We start from the raw sequence: 17,616 nt of genomic DNA, 5'->3' as shown, positions 1-17,616 counted from the left end.
TTTTATACTGACAAGGGCATCACTAGCCACAAGCCCCACCGAAATATTCCTGACAAATCAATGGGATTGACGTTTACTGACCTGAGAATCATTTTCTCAAATGTGTGTGTTTCTATCAGCTCTTTAGAATTAGAATTAGCAATGTCAAATCCACGAATCAATCACTCTCCTGATCTAACTGGGCGAAGGGGTTCGCAAAAAGGTCTGAAGCTGTTCATGATTCAGTTTGATTCATTCAGACAGTTCATTTACGCACTGGATCATGTGCAGCGGTTTCTCACACTGATACGACAGGATATTTTATAAGAAAGAAAACAAAAAGAGCGCTGGATTAGCTGGATATTTACCTTTTCCACTGTAGGAAACTAAACTCAAATATCTTCTATCATTTGTCCATGATTTGTCTTAACTGAGCATGCAGCTTGTGAACGACTGGTGAAGACGATTGATTTATTTCCAAAACAGCATCAGAATATGAGCACCTTTTTGATGGGGGGCCTGAAGCCCCCCTGCTCACTCATAAAGATTCTTTAGATTTTTATATTTATGAGAGTGACTGAAGACATGAATTGTAAAATTGGGAGTATTTTTCATTTGACATTTCAGAACACAATATTTGCGATAAATGCAACCGTTTGACTACACAGAGAAGACACAGTTCCTGTTTCTATACATTTATGGAGAAATGCTACTGTTTCTCTCCAGAGCCCTGCAAATTCACTCAAAAATCAATATCAGTAACACGGGTAATATTTAACAAGCGTTTCATGAAGCATCATGTTCTCAGACCTCATCCGTCTTTATCTGGATTGGCTTAGAATACAGATGTTTGTGAGAGATCTGCTTCTGCTGCATATGAAAGCTCAAACACGTTTGCATCGATGCATCTCTGACGCTCACCTCGCCCCTCAGAGCCGTGGCGAGGCTTGTCCTCTCATCAGGCCGCGAGGCGCCTCTCCAGCTCTATAATCAGTTCTGCCATATGGCGCTCAGAGGTAACGCGCTGGGCGGAAGTTTAATGCGCTTGAGTGAATGTGGCTAATCACAGCTGTAAATCTGGGCTAGCATCTCATGCTAATCAGATGAAGCTCGGTCCCGCCGTTCATTACCCTAGAGCACCGCCTGCCCCTTTTCACTTTATTTTGTCATATTTTTCCTCTCTTCTCGCTCACATTCTGTCTCTCAAGTCAAATATGTTTATCCAATCAGCACTGATTACTTCTGCTGTTAATAAAGCCTATTTGAGGTGGTTTTCAAGTTTCACGTTTTTTTATTCGTCACATACACAATTATACAGAGTCTAACCAGCAGTGAAATGTAAGTCAGGTCCGCTCCAAGGACAGTGCAATTATATAGTATACAATATTAAGGAAAAGTAGAAAAAATAAAAGAATAAAAGAAAAATATAAATATAAATATAAATGTGCAGGTCAGTATGTTGTTGACTTAAATAGTAATATAAGAAGGAATGTGCAAAAAAGTTGTACAAGGTATTTAAATAGCAGCAATATGAGGTAGAAAAAATTATGAATAGCTTATTGATATAGTGATATTTACATGGAGTCATGTGATGTCATGACACAGAGTTAGAGTTTAGGAGCCTGATGGCCTGGGGGAAGAAGCTCCTCCTAAGTCTCTCAGTTTTTACCATCAGGCTACGGAAGCGCTTACCAGATGGAAGCAAATTGAATAGATGGTTACCAGGATGATTAGAGTCCTTGATGATTTTGACAGCTCTATTTTTGCAGCGTTTGAGGTAGATGTCCTGCAGAGAGGGGAGAGCAGACCCTGAGATGCGCTCAGCTAAGCGCACAACTCTGTAGTGCTTTGCAGTCCTGATTGGAGCTGTTTCCATACCACACTGAGATGCACTGAGTCAATACACTTTCTATGGTCCCTGAATAGAAAGTTTTCAGGATTGCTGGTGAGACCCTGAATTTCCTCAGCTGTCGCAGGTGGTACAGTCTTTGCCTGGCTTTCTTAACCTGTGTTTGGATGTGTGTAGTCCAAGTCAGGTTCTCAGAGATGTTTACACCGAGGTACTTGAAGCTACTCACCCTCTCCACAGGGGTCCCATTGATCATAAGAGGAGTGTAGGGCCGCTGCTGTCTCTTCCTAAAGTCCATGATCAGCTCTTTAGTTTTGCTCACATTCAGAGAGAGACAGTTGTCCTGGCACCATGATGCGAGTCTCTGTACCTCATCAAAGTATGTGGTCTCATCATTGTTGGAGATGAGGCCCAGAACCACAGTATCATCAGAGAATTTGATAATAGATGTGGAGCTGTGAGAGGACACGCAGTCATGCGTGTAGAGAGAGTAGAGCAGGGGACTCAGGACACAGCCCTGTGGGACTCCTACGTTCAGGGTGATGGAGTTTGAGAAGAACTGGCCAAATTTCACCACTTGAGGTCTGCCGGTGAGGAAGTCTTGAATCCAGTCACAGAGTGAGGAGTTTAGGCCGAGGTCTGTGCGTTTTAAAGCCAGCTTGATGGGGACTATAGTGTTGAAAGCTGAGCTATAGTCAATGAATAGCAGCCTTACATAATTCCCATTGTTGCTGTCCATGTGTGTGAGGGAAGAGTGGAGGACGTGAGAGATGGCATCGTCCGTAGATCTGTTTGGGCGATAGGCAAACTGAAGGGGGTCCAAAGTATCAGGTATGGAGGAGCAAATGTGGCTCTTTACAAGTCTTTCAAAAACCTTCATGACTATAGATGTGAGGGCAACTGGGCAATAGTCATTCAGGCAAGAGGGTTTATTGTTCTGTGGCACAGGGATAATGATGGCTTTTTTGAATGAGGTGGGAACCACGGAGGTAGCAAGGGACTCATTAAAGATAAACGTGAACAAACCAGCGAGCTGATCAGCGCAGGACCTCAGAACACAGCCGGTTATCCCATCAGGTCCGGCTGCTTTCCAGACGTTCACTTTCTTTAGCGCCCTCCAAACCTCATCCTCCGACACGGTGATTACAGGATCATCGCTGCTCTGCCTGCTGCTTCCTGACGCGCTGGACAGCAGAGTCGCGCCGCCGCCGTTGCAATCGAAGCGGCCGTAGAAGATGTTTAACTCGTCGGCCAGCAACGGATCTGCTCTCACCTCAGCGGAGGATTTGTTTCCGAAGGCACAGATAGTCCTTAGTCCCGGCCACATTCGTCGAGAGTCATTGAGCTGGAAATGAGACTCAATTCTCTCTCTGTATCTGTGTTTGGCGGCTCTTACTGCGCGTCGGAGAGCATAGCACGATGCTTTGTACTTGCTCATATTCCCGGTCAGAAGAGCCTCATTGTAAGCGGCAGTGCGTGTGTTAACCGCAGCACAGATTGTTCTGTTCACCCACGGTTTCTGATTGGAGAATGTCCTTATAGTTATTGTTTCTGTAGCTTGCTCGGTTAGCGTGTTTACAAAGCTTAATGCTACATCCGTGAACTCGCTGACGTCAGAAGAACTCGCCCGGAACATGTCCCAGTCGACGTCATCAAGAGCCGACTGTAGCATAGCCTCTGAGTGGGAGGACCAGCGCGTCACTACTCTCTGCACCGGGGGATCCTGAACGAGCCTTTGTTTATATTCCGGTGTGAGGAAAATGGCTGCATGGTCCGATTTGCCAAAAGCCGGTAGTGAGCGGGCTTTGTAGGCATTCTTAAACTGAGAGTAGCAGTGATCCAGTGTATTCAGTCCTCTAGTTGGACAGGATATATGTTGATAAAAGTTCGGCATGACCTGTCTGAGGCTAACTTTGGTAAAGTCTCCCGCCATGATAAAGGCAGTGTCAGGATGTTTGTTAATGTAGCCGCTGAGCACATCGTGGAGCTTAGACAAAGCCAAGCCGGTGTCTCCCGCGGTGTTTCTTGATCCGTCGCCTCGGGGGGTTATTGTTTATCTCCGCGTTCCGAAGAATCTCCAGAGGCCACGCTGGTTTCTTGGATAAAGTGTCATGGAACAGGTTAGTGTAGCGGTTTCCAATGTCCAAAAGTGTTTCTATGTTATAGGTGATCAGTGCCGACGTGAAATGTGTAAAAAGAGAAAGTAAGAGTAAGTAAAAAAGTAAATTAAAGCACAATCTGAGCAGAGCGGCCTGGACGGCGTCCGAACACAGCGGCGCCATCTTGTTTTGATTAGCGAATCAAACGCAGCATTTCTCCTCCTAATGGCACCGCTTTCCTGTTTCATTTCCATGCCAAACAATGCCTCTGCTGCACTTTCTGCCATGACACTCGAGCCGCGGAGCTAGTGTGTACTTCCCGCTGAACAAGACCCTCATAAAGACTGAGTGAAACACTGACTCTCTGTGGAGTCAGTGGACGCTTTAGCTTTAGCACTGCTAATACTGGAGCACCGGATGAGCATACGAACACACACACACACCATTGTTGCAAGTGGGCTACTTTAACACTCTTTCTGCGGGATGTTTTTCATGTCTGCGGGTTGAGGCGAAAACACAATGTGATAACGACCCGAGCAGCCACAAGGAGGTTCACAAACACCGGAGCAAAGTTGGCATCCAAAAAGATGTTTGTTTAGAGCAGATGTGCAAACATGTGCAAATAAATAGGTTTGAGAGCTTAAAACACAGATTGATATAAAAACAGTATAAACTGCTAAGTACTAAGAACAATACTAACTCCCCTCCAATTCACTGAGGCTAGAGTTTTACATGCTTCACAGGGCAATCCTATTCACAAGCTCTTTATCCGTCTTCCTTTGCAGTAGTGACAGCCATCTTAAATACACAGTTTCCCGCTCTCCCAAATTGGAACATACCATTTCTATAACATAAAATAAACTCTTGACTTACTTTATGATTCATACATGAGATTTATAAACAAGAGCCTAAATAAATACAAATAATAATGCAAATCAAAAACGAATAAATAAAAACATTTGAAATGCACTCGCTAAAATTAGCACTTTCGCAAGAGTACACTTCCTGCCACGCCTACTCGGCTGGATCAGAAATACATCAAGTAAAACCAAGTCGAACGCAGTAAAGCAGTGATGGAAGGCAAATAAAGTCTCTCCATCACACACCCAGAGAGTGCATACATACACTACATGAGGTAGTTTAGACCAGAACCCCATTCAAGTCAAGTCAAGTCATTATTATTTGTATAGCGCTTTTAACAATGCAAATTGTGTCAAAGCAGCTTTACATCGGCTTGATATAAAGCTGGGTGGCTTTATATCAGCTTTACAGTATTTAGACGGGTAAATAGTTTGTCAAAATAGTGTCATTCTCCTCTGGCCAGACAAAATCAGCATTCACACCAAGAACGATAACTACAGTATAAAGACAACGATATTCTCATTGGGTGTCAAAGTTTTTATTGTTCATCATCTGGAAATAAATAGTTGATTCCAACGATATCGTTTCTCTGTGCTTTTATCATTACAGCTGTGGCGGGGGCTCTGCTATTCTTTAAAAATGAGAAAAAAAATTTGAACTTTATTGTTATCTTTATAGTTATCGTCCTTGATGTTAACAGGCCTTAAAACATTTAGAATTCCCCCCAAATTCCAGATTCGGCAGCATAAATGTCCTTGTAATGCCACTTTTATGTCTTTTATATTTATTTAATCTGATATTGTAATATCACACGAAGAGTAGGCTACAGTTTTTCTCCAAATATCAGCACAATTACAAATGTGATATTGATTTGATGAACAGTTCAATAAAAAAAGAAGTTAATATTAATTGACTTAGTTTCCAACAAAACCGCAGAAGAACTGTTTTGCATCTGTGAGCAACACAAAACGGTGTTTAGTTTTGCTGCCACCTACTGGTGATTTTAGGTTTATATTTAAAGAATATAATACAAATAAAATATTTGGGAGTCATCTGTCCGCTGCAGTCCTAAACCTGCCAAAATACCAGCACAATAACACGCTCAGCAAAATATTGTCTAATTATCGTTATTGGCAAAATTCCAGAAATAAATTGAGATATCATTTTTGTCATTAACGCACAGCCATAGACCAGAAATAACGCCGTTCCATCAGATGAAGAGCAATAAACTGAAGACACAAAACCTGCGACCTGAAATCACTCTCTCTTTTTTCATTTCCTCCTATCCGGCTCGGCTCAGAGGGCAAAGGTCAACCTTCACACAGCATGTGTGTCAGATACGTCCTCTTCTCTGAAAAAATTGTATCTTTCTTCTGCCTCCGGATAATCATATTCATAATGAATAATTCAGTCTGCTAACAATTCAGCCCTCAGTCATCTTCAAATACATGCAAACTACTGCAAATCATCGGCCTAACTCACACATGCATATTAATGAGTGGGCGGGGCCTTTGATTCTCATCAGTATCTCCTGTTGAAATATTAATGCGTCCCAGCAGACGGATCTATCTGCAAATGCCCCGCGTCTCAAACGGCGGCATTTAACGGAAATCATTACAGCAGACAGACGGAAAGCGGACGCTCTTTTCCTTTGCTTTGAAACAGCGAGGCCTCAACGTCAATCAATCAATCAATGCTGGAGAGGCCGATGAATCGTATAAATAATTAAAACGTCTTGGTTAAGAGATTACAGTGAGACTCTTATCGAACAAACAGGCGGAGAACTGCTGGACTCCAGAGTCTTTGATGCTGAAATCAGATTATTGAATTAAACACCCAAAACGACTGAATCAGCAGTGAGATCCGATCCGAAACCTGAGAACGAGCAGTCTCACTCTCTGCCTGTCTGTCAAACCTGTCTCGTGCCACAGGTTTGTGGATTGACTCAAATGTTTTATGGGTTCATTCCATAGGCGTAATGGTTTTTTCTACTGTCCAAACTGTATTTTCTATCACCCTACACCTAAACCTACCCCTTACAGGAAACTTTGTGCATTTTTACTTTCTCAAAAAAAACACACTGTATGATTTATAAGCTTTTGTACCCATGGGGTCCTCAATTTAGGTCCCCACCGTGACACGAGTACCCATGAGTCTGTGTGTATTCAGGTTTAAAAGTGGGGCAAGTATTTTTTCAAAAACACTTTAGAAAACTGAGTCGGGGCCAAGTACCAAAACAAACTTGTAGCCAATCAGCAGTAAAGGGCGTGTCTACTCATGATCCAGACTCCGGAGGAGAGAGTGCTCAGTGCACAAGACGGACATAAGCCGAGCGACGACAGAAAGGCAGAGATGGCAGATAAAAAACAAAAGAGAAAAACGTCTGTGGAACAAAAGAAGGCTTCCGTGTCTACACCGGGTGTGACAGTTGTCGTGTTGCGCCAGCTAAAGTCTGTCTACACTGGACGTGACAAGACGACCGTTATGTCAGCACGTCATAAATAGAACGCGGCAGCAGCTTACTGTCGGGGATTTGTCGTGTCCCATCCAGTGTAGATAGCATTAGTGATTATAATGAGTTCTATAGTAATAGGACCCATGTAAATATCGGATCAGCTTTCCAGCGCTGGAGAGAACTCAAGGAGCGGGAAGGCCTGCGATCGGGCACCGAGGTTGCTTTGGTTCTTCTCGATAGGTGAGTAACATTGGTTTTGCTTTGTGTCACAGAAATAATTATTGCCTGAGTTGTATACGTATGTGTGGGGCGGAGCAATCAAAATAGGGGCGAGACCCTTTTGGGGTAGGGGCATGTTTGTTTTTGGTGATTTCAAACATAAACATTGGCTGTCAGAAATCATTTACCCCACCTTTAAGTCCCCACCAGGACATATAAACCTGTACACACACACACACACTCACAGACACAGACACACACACACACTCACAGACACAGACACACACACACACACACACACACTCACTCACAGACACACTCACACACACTCACAGACACACTCGCACACACTCACAGACACAGACACACACACACACACACACTCACAGACACACACACACACACAGACACAGACACACACACACACACACACACACACACTCACAGACACACTCACACACACTCACAGACACACTCACACACACTCACAGACACACTCACAGACACAGACACACACACACATACACACACACGCACACAGACACACAGACAGACACACACACACACACAGACACACACACACATACACACATGTTGGGTTTCCATGTTTTATGGGGACATCCCATAGGCGTAATGGTTTTTATACTGTACAATCTGTATGTGCTATTGCCCTACACCAACCCTACACCTAAACTTAGCCCTCACAGGAAACATGCTGCATTTTTAGATTTTCAAAAAACTTTATGCTGTATGATTTATAAGCTTGTTTCCTCATGGGGACCAAAAAATGTCCCCACAAGATTAAGATTTACTGGTATTACTATCCTTGTGGGGACATTTGGTCCCCAGGACGTGATGAATACCAGGTGCACACACACGCTCACAGACACAGACACACAGACAGACACACACACACTCACAGACACACACACACACTCACAGACACACTCACACACACTCACAGACACACTCACAGACACAGACACAGACACGCTCACAGACACAGACACACACACACATACACACACACGCTCACAGACACAGACACACAGACAGACACACACACACAGACACACACACACATACACACACACGCTCACAGACACACACACACACACACACACACACACTCACAGACACACACACACACACACACTCACAGACACACACACACACACACACACACACACGGGTGTGAAATGGCCGCTGCTCAGCCTCCATTTTCCACGCAGGTCTGTTTTTGGCGTGACTCTCAGTAAGTCTGTTATTAAAAGCGCCTTTTCACCTTCAGCGAAACTGCAGCCTCCTGTGGCCGTAATTGAGCCATTTTCTCTCCATTTGGTTTTGTATTGTGAATAAAAGCATCATGTGGCAAATAATACCTGAACACACAAAAGCCAGAGAACTGCCGTGATTGACTGTCATTAATTCAGAGAATTGTTTATAATTTCAGCGAGCTTCTGCCTGTATTAAAATCAGAGTTTGATGGGAAGACGCGTGTCCTGCTGGGCCGAAAGCGCTGAGAGAGTCTGACTGCTAGAGAATAACAGCATGTGCCGCTCTGCAAGGACAATAAATGTCAATGTTTGGATTTTACTTCGTTGAAGATCCAGAACAAAAGCCTGAAACAAAAGCGCAAAACATCCACTGGTTTAAATGTGCTTTACATAAGCAAAGAAATCAAATCTGCCACTTGAGCAGCATTTCTGCTCTCAATCCTGCATCATTTCCACACCTGCGATCTGACTTACTTAAATCAAGTGGCTGTCATTCTAGCACATGCTTCCTTTTCTATACAAATCAGGCTCATTTGAAATGATTTCACCAAAGTCAGCATAACGGAGAAACTCTTGCCAGTGAAACATCTACAGTCATCTGTTCTCATGGTCAACAGTAGGGCTGTGTATTGGCAAGAATCTGGCGATACGATACGTATCACGATACAGGGGTTGCGATACGATATATTGTGATATACTGCGATACTGTAAGCAAGGTGATATATTGGGATATTTCTTATTTTAGGAATAGGATATATATTTTTTAGGTAAGCTGTCATTAAGAACACACCACCATATGCAAACCTTAGCAAAAAATAAATAAAGATAGTTTAGCCAGAACACACTGGGATCTGCAATAATCTGTCCCTGTAACATTCAATATTATTGAACTCCTTGTTGTGCAGTACGAACGAGTAAAGGGGGAAATATTCAAGTGCTTGCAGGATTCTTTAGTTAAATGCATGTATAAAATGTATTTTATAAAAAGATAAAAATATATATTTATAGACTCTACTTTAAAGGTTAACAGTTTACGTTTACAATTGTGACATACATATCGGTTTAATATCAATGAAAAATAAAGTGCTTGCAGGATTCCTAAAGAAAACAAAACAATTGTAAAACAATCAAATAAATACAGATGTTAAACATTCTCAGAACTTTTCAACTTGATTTCACAGGTTTTTCAGTTTGTATTTGTTCCGCGTGGAATCTCTGAGACCGCGACGCGAGCACCGCCTCAACTGCACAAAACGTCCCGAATTACGAGAGAAAGCTGCAGCCGCGCAAAGGCTCTTCAACACGGGACGCGGCAAGCGGCAGAACCGAGGTTGCGCTCGCGCCGTGGTCCCGGGGCGGACATTACCACAGAAGCCCAAATGACGCCACACTTCAGCTTTGTACACCTAAACGAGAGCTGGAACAATTCTTTCATCCTCCGTTACTGGCAGCGAACTATATTAACGCTAACATTAGTGGAGTGCCCTGATGCTAGTGTTTCCTGTCACTGTTTAACTTCAGAGATGAAGACTAGCGGTCGGGATATGAACTCAAAACGAAACAACTGCCATGAATCTTGTATGATTTTTATTTTTTTTTAAATATCGATATTCCGTTTTGGAGAATCGATACAGTATCGCCAAACAAAATATCACGATACTCACGTGTATCGATATTTTCTTACACCCCTAGTCAATAGGACGTCCTGCCTACAAAAACAAGAGACGCCCTCCATCCTGAAGCTGTCAATCACTCTGACATCACTCACAGGAGGTCACTGATCCCACCCTCCACAGCCATCAATCAAAGCGGACACCTTCACCTCCGTGGCCAGCAAGCGTTTGTGAACGTGACAAGTCATGTGACGCCTGAATAAAAACTCCCTAATGCCTCTAAACCTTCAAACTACAGCTTTTCACTGTTTGCATTCAAATCAACATAGAAGCCAGATCAGATTTGTGACCCAGGACCACAAAGTCACGTCAAGTCAATATTATTTGTATAGCACTTTTAACAATGCAAATTGTGTCAAAGCAGCTTTATATCAGCTTTATAGTATTTAGACGGGGAAATAGTTTGTCAAAATATTGACATTCTCCTCTGGCCAGACAAAATCAGCAGTTTAAATCTAGACTAAAGCAGAATCATATCAGATCAAAACCAGTCATAAGAGTGATTTTTTTGGAAACAATTGAAAACTCTGAATGCTGAATAAATAATATTTCCATTGATGTATGGTTTGTTATGATAGGACAATATTTGTCTGAGATACAACTATTTGAAAATCTGGAATCTGAGGGAGCAAAAAAATCTAAATATTGAGAAAATCTCCTTTAAAGTTGTTCAAATGAAGTTCTTAGCAATGCATATTACTAATCAGAAATGAAGTTTTGATATATTTACGGTAGGAAATTTACTAAATATCTTCATGGAACATGATCTTTACTTAAGCAACGTACTGCGTAAGTAAACAGAATTTACAGTGTAACTTTTTTGTAATTATAGTGTACCTATTCAGTACCTCCGTATAAGTATAAGGGAAATATATGTGAAGTTTGGGAATAAAGGGGTAATAACCTTATTTTATAATAACTTGTAATAACTTGTAATAACCCATTTTTAATGTAAGTATTTTGAAACTAAGTGGTACCTATTCTAATATTATGTGGTATGTAGGCTATACAACAATTTTATATTTGCAAGCAATTTAGCAAAAACGTATACTGTGTAGGCCAGCGGGTCTCAATTCCAGTCCTCGCACAAACCCCCCCGCTCGGCACATTTTGTATGTTTCTCTTATCGCTTCAGACGTATGTTCTATTCGAACGTAAGTGCCCTGCGAAGTGGACATCACAGGATATTCCGCCATGATTCCAGTTCGAAGCGAACGTATATGTTCCATTCAATATGCACTAAAGTGTGTGAGACGTGAATTTAAATTGTATATATTTACAGAGGTATATTATGTCACAGCGCAGCGCAAATCTATGAATGAATGTTCCAAAGTGACATAAACTTCAATGGATTTCCCCTGCTCGGAGTAGGGAGCAATGGACACTGCATAGGGACCATGTCAATTGGAAAACAGTTCATGCATGGAGCTCACTTCTAACGAGCAGATTATCTGAATCAGGTGTATTAACTAAGAGAGACATGCAAAATATACAGAGCGGGGGGGTGCGAGGACTGGAATTGAGAACCGCTGGTGTAGGCCAACATTTTGAACACGCAAGGTTATTGTTTCAATCCAAACGCTCGGCTGAGACTGTTGCGTTGGGAAGCTGACTTGATTTGACCCAATTTGGGTTGATATCAGTAATAAAAGTAACCCAACGGTCCTGGGTTAGGAACAGTGTTGCCAAGTTGGCGGTTTTCCCGGGGAATTTTTCCCGGGGAAGCCCCCTCGAAACACTTTTTTTGAGTAGCAATTGGGAGGGTTTTGTTGTGAAAACCTGGCAATCCTGGTTAGGAATGTGGAGGTTCAAACACGAATGGTTCTGTGTGCGACGAAATCCGTGTCTGCAGTGCTGAAGATGGAAATGTGTAGAAAATAGGAAAAAAATAATCGAAGCGCAGACGAGGGACAACTTTGAAACTGTGTTATTTTAAAACTGGAGCAGTGAATGTGCTGATCGGGAACTGGAAACAGCTTGAATGGCGCTTGTGACGAGTCTATACGTGTTTGCGGTGCTCATGACAGGAATACAGTATTTGTCGAAAATACAAGAAAACTAATCGAAGCGAAGAGGAGAGAGATATTAAACTGACTGGAATGTGCTCTTTTAAAACTGGAGAGTTTTGTCCGAGTATCTTCTCACAACATTGAGCAGTAAAGCCGGGAACAGAAGAAGTAAAAATGGTGCTTGAGGAGGTGGATCAAAACGGTAAAATCAAAGACGGTAAAATCCTATCAGTTCGCTGTAATACATAGTTTAATATTGACTTTCAGTGTTTATTACTGTCTGTTTATTGACGTGATGGTTTGGCCATAATAGTTTCACTTCGTCAGTGGGTGAAAAACATGAACAAATTGAACAAAATCTTAAATTTGTTCTTAACCTTTTCAAAAGAATTTGGTTTAACTGTATAAGCTGTATAAGCATGGAGTTGCTTTGCTTTTTCTGAACTGGTAATACATTTTTATCTTTTATTATCTGTTACCTGTGTTGTTACTGTTGTCATATTTTGTGTGATTTTAATTTAAAAACCCACATTTCAAATAATATTGTAATTAACCCTCTGAGCCCGACAAACGCAAATACGCGTTTTGGGGCAGATTTTCCTGATAAGGCAGAAATGAGCTTGAATTACTCTGCCATTTTTGATCGTTCAGATAAGAGCAATACACCATTCGAATCTGTAAGGGGTCTTCTTTTATTTGTATACACTCATAATAACAACTAAACGTTGTGCTTTTGAAGAATAAAGAAAACAAACAGGGTGCGCTCTCTGTCTTCTCCGTCTCCGTGATCTGTTTTCAGAAATGCGTCACTAAAATGAAGTGTAACTCAGCAAATACTCAACACACAGACATGAGAGTTATCTCTATAGAAAGCCTGAAGTGTCCACTTTCAAATGAAGTAAGTCATATCGAAAACAAATATTCTGTGATGAAGTAATCCGTATGAAACCAACACGATGTTCAGTCTGTCCCGTCTAACTCATTATTTTTAATGAGATCCCGCCCCCTCGCGTTCACATGCAAATAACCACGTGACCCGCGCGCGGAGCATAAACAAAGCGTCAGTGAAGAGTTCATCGCTGCTACTGTTACTTTCTGGAAGAAGACGCGCTGAGTAAAGGCTGGATTTCCTCAAGAGTTTGATGAATAAGTAAGTAATGTTTATGTTTTGCATTAGTTAACGTGTTATTGTGACATAAACTTGAACACATTACTAGATGGGTTGTTCCCAAATTACAACACGATAAATGCTACGCATCTAAGAATGTTTAGACCATGTTTATTATTAATAATATCTGTTCAAAAATATATTTTAATAGCGTGCTAAACGATAACAATTAGTTCTCAGATATAAAATATATTTTTTATAGTGCAAAGTTCATCCTTTTATAGTATAAAGCATGCGTGAGTCTATGACTGCAGAATCATATCCTCTATACTATAAAATAATACATGATGTTCAGGATGGCTATATAATCATAGTTGGGTTTTCCCCAAACTATAATTCCTGACTAAAATGTTTGTAATCCAGTAAAACATTTTGAATATGACGGGCAATTCATTGTATTTAAATTTCTTACGGCGCGAGTATGTTTTCATGCTCTTTATAAAACAATAAAAGTAATATGACAGTACATTGTAACATGATGAATGCTACGAGTCTAAGTATGTTTAGAACATGTTTATGATTAATAGCCTACTCTGTTCAAAAATAGAGTATAATTGCATGCTAAACAATAATTAGTTTAAAAATAAAATGTCTCTTTTTTTGTACGATAATACAAAGCATGAATGAGTCTATGACTACAAAACCTATATATATATATATATAGAGAGAGAGAGAGAGATGCTCCTGGTGCAAACATGCTCACAAATGTTTTTTCTCTTTTTTTGGTTGTTTGTATTTCATTGAATCAGACACCTGCACCACAGATGAATCCTGCTGACTTTCAGTCTCTTCCAACTGTTTTCCTCTGAGAGCGCTGCACCAACATCAGAAGAAATCCATGGAAAGTAGCAGAAACACTTAAATAACACGTAAATATCAGGTATGATTTATCTGTTTCACTTGTTGAACAGAATCTGTTGCAGGAACGAGTCAAAGTCTGTTCACATCTCTGTGGTTAGATCAGTGTGCACAATAATGTGTCTTTGACCTTCATTATGTATGTTTTGATTATACTGTGTTGTAAATAAAATACAAATAATTTAAAAACCCCATTTTTTTCAGTCTCCTCACACTCTCTCTTACCTGCCTCAGTCACAGTCACACTGATGGGCCATTAGCAGCTTTAGGGGAGGGCCCTTTGTCTCTCAGGTGAGAATCACTTAATATTCAAGCCCATTACCACTCCCTCGCATGTTGGCTTTCAATAACAAAACATGTCTTTAAACATTTAAATCAATGTATTGTTTTCTGTGAATGAGTAAGCTGAATCATTTTCACATAATTGTGAAGTAAATATTCTAGCCTACAAGATTCGGTTCTCAAAAGTCTTGTAAACAATTGTTCTGTATGTGTTTTATGGTCTTATTTCAGTGACTTCAAAATTTTAGTTTTTCACTAACCCCGCATAAACGTTGTTTTCTCAAAAACACAATCATGTACACAAATGCTGCTAACATAACATTGTAGCCCAGTTTGTGCTGTTTACAGTGTTATTAGACTTTAGCCATTTATATTTTTATAAGCAACTGAAAAAAGCACAAATGTCAGGGCATGTCGAAAGTTCTCCAGGCCCCCAAAACACCCTCAGGGCCCAGAGGGTTAAATAAAACAGTCACTATGTTTATATTGATATATTACCTGATATATAATGTATGAACAACTGTATAATCAATCGTTTTAGAGCAATTTGTTGTAGCTACTTAGCCTGTAACTACATGGAATAAGGGAGGAACAAGTTGGGCTTAAACAGTTTCAAAATACTTACAGTATAAGTGATTTGTAATTTTACAGGTTGTTACCCCTTTATTCCCCAAACATTGCATATTATTCCCCTATACCTACACGGATGTACACTATAATTACAAAAACGTTATGCTGCAACTTCAGTTTACTTACGCAGTTCTTTGCAGGTTGCATATCTGGTTGTTACCCCTTATTACCCAAACGTAACATATTGTTCCCTTATACCTACACGTACGTTCTTTATAGGTACTCTATAATTACAGAAGCGTACACTGTAAATTCAATATACTTACATAGTTATTTGCGGGTTGTAATCTAAAGCGTTACCAAATTAAATTGTTTTTCTAAGTTATGTAAAACAATTAGGGGCCGGTGTGTAGGAGCCATATTATTGTTTATATTGAATACATTTAAAATATTCTTTATTATTTCTGAATTAAGTGTTGCTTTGTATGGCTGTCTTGTGTTGTATATGCCATCGGCTTACAGTGGCGTTATGTCGGAGAGCCAGCTGGAAGCGGCGTGAGCGGATATTGTCTTTGACCGCGCTCACAGGAGATGGCAGGCACAAAAGAAAGAGCAGAGCCATCAAGTTTATGTTTGTTTATGGACTGACTTGATTAATTTACATTTGTTTTAAGTTTCGAAAGCAAAACAGAGGAGAGATGCACTTTTCGGCAACTTTGTGGATTCCTTGGAAAAGAGGAAGCATGCGTCAAACACTGTTCAATGGCGTCTCCCATGTGGTAAACTAAAAGGAGTTTTTTGCAGCTAAAATTATTATTAGCATTAGCATTAGCATTAGGCTTTTCATTTGATCATATTATCATTAGGCTGCTTTTACTTGAATCTTTGGTCTACAACTTGTACATTTAAAACGTGCTTGCTGTACATAGACATTTTACTGTACACCCAGACAGACAGATCTCTTTTTATTTGTCTACAGAATAGAAAAGTTTGAGTTTTGTTTCTGAAAGATCATCTGCAGATGTCAAAGATAATAATGGATATGATGTATGTTATTGGTAAAGATCTCAAAGCCATCAGAGAGATGTGGATGTATGGTTATGAATTTAAATCAGCTGATGTTGAGTTTCCAGTGTTTCAGTAAATGTGGAAATGTATGATTCTACAACCTCTAGCAAACCATTTAATTAAATCAAACAATTACTCTACAGCAGTACAAAGCACATTAATCTGCTTGTACTACATTTAATTAACTTTAAACATTCTGTGGAAGAATGAGAGGAAAACAGATGTAATTATGTGAAATGTGAAGAATTGCTGGTTAAATTACAGGTCATTTTTATTTAGCCTCAAGCCAACAGATGTCTGTTTAGCAAACACTAACACTAACCTTGAGATCTGCACAGACGACAACACCATATGTGATCAAACACACACACACACTAAAGCAGACACTTGCATACACACACACACACACACACACACACACACTCACTCACTCAAATATGTACACACACACACACACACACACACACACTCACTCACTCAAACATACACACACACATACGCATGCACACAAACACTCACTAAAGATGACCCTTTACATACACACACTAAAGAAGACACTTGCATACACACACACACACACACACACAAGTACATGCACACACAAGCAGAGTATGTAAAAATTGTCGTCTTCAATTAGATTTTCTGTAAAAACTGATTTTTCCTGTAACTCCCAACATCTTTGGTAAATTAAAATTAAAAGCAAGAAGCTTAAGAGCTTCAAAAAAATTAAGTGTGAGGCTCTCAGTGAAACACATGGTGCAGAGAGACCCAAACAACACAGAATGACTGTAATTGGCTGCCTTTTAAAGTGTGTGTGTGTGTGTGTGTGTATTAACAGCAACATATGAACAAAACTCTCTGCTGTCTCTGTTTCCGTGGTAACCTGAGGTCTAGTGCAGCGACTGTTATTATTTTTGTTGTATGAATAAAACTTCAAAAGCACAGAGACAGACAGACAGAGAGAGGCTTGGAGTGAGACAGGCCTGCTGCTGAAGCCTGATATCATTCAGCATCTACATCAATGAAGGAACATTCAGTCTGGAGCAGTTCACAGCCGCTGAGAAACCAGCACTTAACCGGGTCTACAGCAGAACCTGCAGCTGCTGGACCAACACAGACAGACCCTCGGAAATCAATCCACACAACCAGTGTTGTGCAAGTTACTTCCAAACTGTAATACATTACAGATTACTTGTTACTGTTATTTAAAAGTAATCCCTTACCTTACAATATTACTGTCTCAGAATTG

The 17,616-nt window shown here is 40.6% G+C and overlaps 1 protein-coding gene across 1 annotated transcript in view; it reads right to left on the bottom strand.

Moving 5' to 3' along the window:
• nrxn2b (neurexin 2b) overlaps nt 1-17,616 on the bottom strand; it is a 711,451-nt gene that overhangs the window by 667,363 nt on the left and 26,472 nt on the right. The gene's annotated exons all lie outside the window — the stretch shown is intronic.

The sequence above is a fragment of the Barbus barbus genome (genome assembly GCF_936440315.1).
Source record: "Barbus barbus genome assembly, chromosome: 1".
Taxonomy (NCBI): Eukaryota; Metazoa; Chordata; class Actinopteri; order Cypriniformes; family Cyprinidae; genus Barbus; species Barbus barbus.
This window is presented reverse-complemented; position numbering and strand designations above follow the sequence as displayed.